Genomic DNA, 4,271 nt, shown 5'->3' with positions numbered 1-4,271 from the left:
TCCGCGGCCAGCGCTCTCGGCTCCTGTCCTCGCCGTGTATGTGCACAACGCGCAACGGTTCACGTGCACGCTGTGCACATACGGCCACTCGGCACCCTCCGGCGTCATCGGGACTCTCGGCACCGGCGCGTGGCCTTCCAGGACCGGTTCTTGGCGGGCTGCGCGTGCGGCACGCCCTTCGCGTCGCGGCCGGCCGCAGCTAGACATGCGAAAGCGTGCGCCGGCTCACGCACCCCACGGCAGAGGCTCCGCGTCCGGTAGAACATCAAGCCACGCCGATCGCGGAGCCGAAGCCACCGTGACTCGGCGGCCACCGCCACGCCCGATTTGCCCCGCCAAGCCTCATCAGCTCGCTGCGTCCCCACAGGCGAGCTCCACAGACGTTGACATTCAGGGACAGGAAGCGGAAGCACAAGCTCGCGGTCGCTGGGGCCCACCACTGCCCCGCGAGGTGGTGGCGGCCAGGATAGCCGATCAACTCGGCGAGATCGAGCCGCCTCGGTGGGGACTCCACTACCGCGAGGTGGTGGTGTCTCGCATCGCGCGAAGTTGAAGCTGCTCCAGCACCGCGCTGGGACCCCCGCTTCCACGCGAGTGTCGTCGCGTCAGGATTGCGGATCGCCTCGCTCCACCTTCGCACGTATCGCTGCTGGACGAGGAGACGAAGGAGAGCGAGCCGCCGGACCCGACGCACTGCGCAGCGGACGAGGAGTCCACGGCCACCGAGCCGATGGACGTGGTGGTGGAGACCACGACCTCAGCGACCGCCCAGACGACACCCGGGCATGCGCCTCCAGTTTGACGGAGCTTGTCGAAGTGCGCCCAACCCTGGTGGTCCGGCGCACTGCTCTAACCCTGAGGGGCCGTCGTGTGGACGGGCTCGCCTATGCCGGGCGCCAGGGGACTAACAACACGGCCGAGTACACGGCCCTCCTGATCGGCGCCCGCGCAGCTCGGACCACGTGCCACCAGCCTCCGCGTCGAGGGCGACGCCTGCTGGTGATCCGCCAGGTCAAGGGGCTATACGCCACCAAGAGCACTCGGCTGCGGCAACTCAGGAATGCCGTCCGCCACGAGCTTGCTCGGGTGGGCAACCTCGCTCCACCACATCGACCGGCAAGGCAACGCGTTCGCTGACCGCCTGGCCACGGGCGCTCGACATGAAGACGACAAGATCGAGTGCAAGGGCACCCGGTGGCCGGCGCGTGCGACGCTCATGGGTCCGCCCTCGACGGGCCGCCGGCGGCCCGCCTGCCCCAGTGGACGCCGAGATGGTGGACGCGGACGCGACAGCGAGCCCCGGGCGGACATGATGACGGTGAGATGTATGCTCCGATGCGTTTGGAGCCCGCGTGATCCCTGCCCGCCGCCCGCGTCTCCGCCTTCGCCAATTGACCGACGACGAGATGGAGGCTGCCGGTGAAGTGGTGGAGCGTCTGAGCGCGGCTCTATCGGCCAAGATCACGAACGCCAGCGACTGGGAGACCGCGGAGGCTACATCACAGCCCTCCGTACCTGCTGTACGACGAGCTGCGCCATACACCCAGTCGCGACAGGCCAGACGCCCGAGGCCCACGAGCAGCCACCTCCAGGCACCCACGCCAGCACGGCGGGACCACAGCGGGCAGCGTGGGGACGACGAGGCGACAGGACCGGCTGGAGACGCGACCGGCTCACCCACGCCGCCGCCGCCGCCGCCGGGGACGGAAACGCCGACGCAAGGGCCACCGCCAGCGACGCCACCCACGCACACCGCTCGTCAGGCTGGTGGTCGGAGCCAGCGCAGGAGCCGACGACCGAGCGCCGGACGAGGACCAGCCCACCTCACCTACCGGATCGACGACTCTCGCCGAGCTCCATGCGCTTGAGGGATGACCCACAGGACAGCCAGCGTTTCCAGGGCGCGCCGCCGTGTCGCCGCATCCGGTCGGCCATCAACCAGCGCCTCCTGCGTCACCGTTCGACACGGCGGAGAAAGAGTGTGTCGACGGCATTTTGAGCCCGCGCGCGGCAGCAGCAGCAGCACGGGAATCGGGCGGTGCAGCCGCATCAGCTGCGATGGCAGCGGCGGACGGCGAGCAGCAACGAGGGACGCCGGCACCTGCCCATCCGGGCGCCCAGCTTTGGCGCCATTTTGACCAGGTCAACACCCGGCCAGGCATTTGACCCGGAGGCCCCGGCTGAGAAGCGTTCCGAGCCGCGATGGCAAGTCTGCCCGCCGCCACGAGGTTCGGAGCTGCTCACGGAGGCGCCGACGGCGGACGATATCGAGACGCAGCTCAACACGCCCGCGGCGCCTCCAGCCCGGCCTCGATGGTGTCGGTGAGTGTCTACAAGCGCTTCGCGATTCAGCTGCTGCCCGCGCTCACAGCGGCGTTCCAGCGATGCTGGGAGGCGCAGCGTGTCGCCCAGAGCTGGAAGCTCGGGGTGGTGCGCCTCCTACACAAGAAGGGCCCGCGCGGGACCCGGCGAACTGGAGGCCCATCTGCCTCCAGCAAGCCATCTACAAGCTCTACGGGGGTCCTCGCGCGGCGGCTGGTGCGGTGGCTGGACGCCAATGAGCCCACGCGCCCGGCCAGAAGGGCTTCCGGTCGGTGAACGGCTGCGGGAGCACTTCCTCGCGGCCACGCTCATCGACCAGCCCGCCGCCGCCACAAACCGTTGTACGAAGTCTGGTATGACTTCTGCAACGCGTTTGGCACTGCCCTTCAAGCTGCTGTGGGACGCGCTGGAGCGTCTGGGCGTGCCCGCCACTACGTCGACGTGTGCCAAGGACTTTACGACAGCGCTGCCTTCGTCGTGGGCAAGCTGCCGACGGCCCGACGGACCCGATCATGCAGCGCGTGGTGTTTCAGGGTGCCCGCTGAGCCCGCACCTGTTCTCGGCCGCGATTAGCCCCCTCCTCACGCGCTGCAGAAGCTGCCCAGCTCCGGCGTCCAGCTCTCCGGTGACGACCGCCCTGGTGTCTCGGCGTATGCCGACGACTCAAGATTTTCGGCGGCACCAAGGCGGAGTCACCGCGCGGCACGAGCTGGTCGCCGCGTTCCTCGCTGGACCGGCATGAAGGCAAACCCGCCAAGTGCCGGTCCATGGGCGTGCGGCAACGGCAACAGCGCGGTCGGGCGACAACCTCGACTCTCCCTCGCGGACACGCCGATCCCCACGATGACGCACCATCAGTCGTACGCGTATCTGGGGATCGGCGACGGGTTTGACCATGTGCGCCGTCGCATCGAGCTTGCACCCAAGCTGAAGACGCTCAAAGCAGATGCGACGGCGCTCATCGAGTCGGGACTGGCGCCGTGGCGGTGGTGAAGGCCTGAAGGTACCTCTACCCTCGGGTAGAGTACGCCCTCCGGCACCTCCACCCGAGGACCAGCACCTCGGGGCTTTGAGACCACCTGCGTCGTGGCCTTCGCCACCTGCTACGCCTGCCCCAGTCGACGGCCAAGGAGTTCTTCTACACGCCGGTGTCGCGCGGCGCCTGGGGCTACTGCCGCTGGTGAGCTGCCGCGGCGCTGCAGATTGCGCACGGGTGGCAGATGCTGCCTCGCCCGACCCGGCCATCCGGCGCATCGCGCGCGAGCAGCTCTACCAGATCGCCGACGCGCGGCACCGGCTGGACCGCCCGCACTGGCAGCAGCCCGCGCGACGAACTGTGCGGGCGGTTCCTCAACTTCGAGCTCGGATGTCGGTCCACGCGCCGGCCAAGCGCCGCCGGCGACATCGCCTCGCTGACCGACATCCGCAAGAATCTCAGAAGCCGGTCTCAAGTTTGGGACCGCGCCGACGACCCGCATCAAGCACCAGCCCAGCCGAGGCTTCGCGTGCCGCACCACGCTGAGTGGCTCGACCACCGCAACGTGCTGCGGCAGTGAAGCAACATGAAGATCAAACACTGGCAGGGCTGGTGCGCGTTGCCGGACCAGGGCAAGACGCCCGGGCGCATGGTGGCGTGGGTAGCGCCTTCCTCACACGGCCACGGGGGCTGTGGGAGAGCGACTACCGCTTCGCCGTGCCGCCCGCCTCAACCAGGTGGACACGCCGGCGTGCTCCAGCGGCGGCACCTCCGCACCCACGGCCGCTGCAGGCAGCCAGGTGCCCGCACGAAGACGCTACCCCGTGCTGCACCACTGCCCGGGCACCATGGACGCGATCCGCGGCCGCCACGACGACGCGCTCAAGAACATCGAGGCGCGCGCTCATCCGTCGTCGGGCGCCGGTCAGGATCGCGCCGAGCTCCAGGTGAACCAGACCGTCCGTCGCTCGCC

Source organism: Phytophthora cinnamomi (genome assembly GCF_018691715.1).
Source record: "Phytophthora cinnamomi strain GKB4 chromosome Unknown Contig29, whole genome shotgun sequence".
Classification (NCBI taxonomy): Eukaryota; Oomycota; class Peronosporomycetes; order Peronosporales; family Peronosporaceae; genus Phytophthora; species Phytophthora cinnamomi.
The sequence above is the reverse complement of the archived record's forward strand: the minus strand, read 5'-3'. Positions refer to the sequence as shown.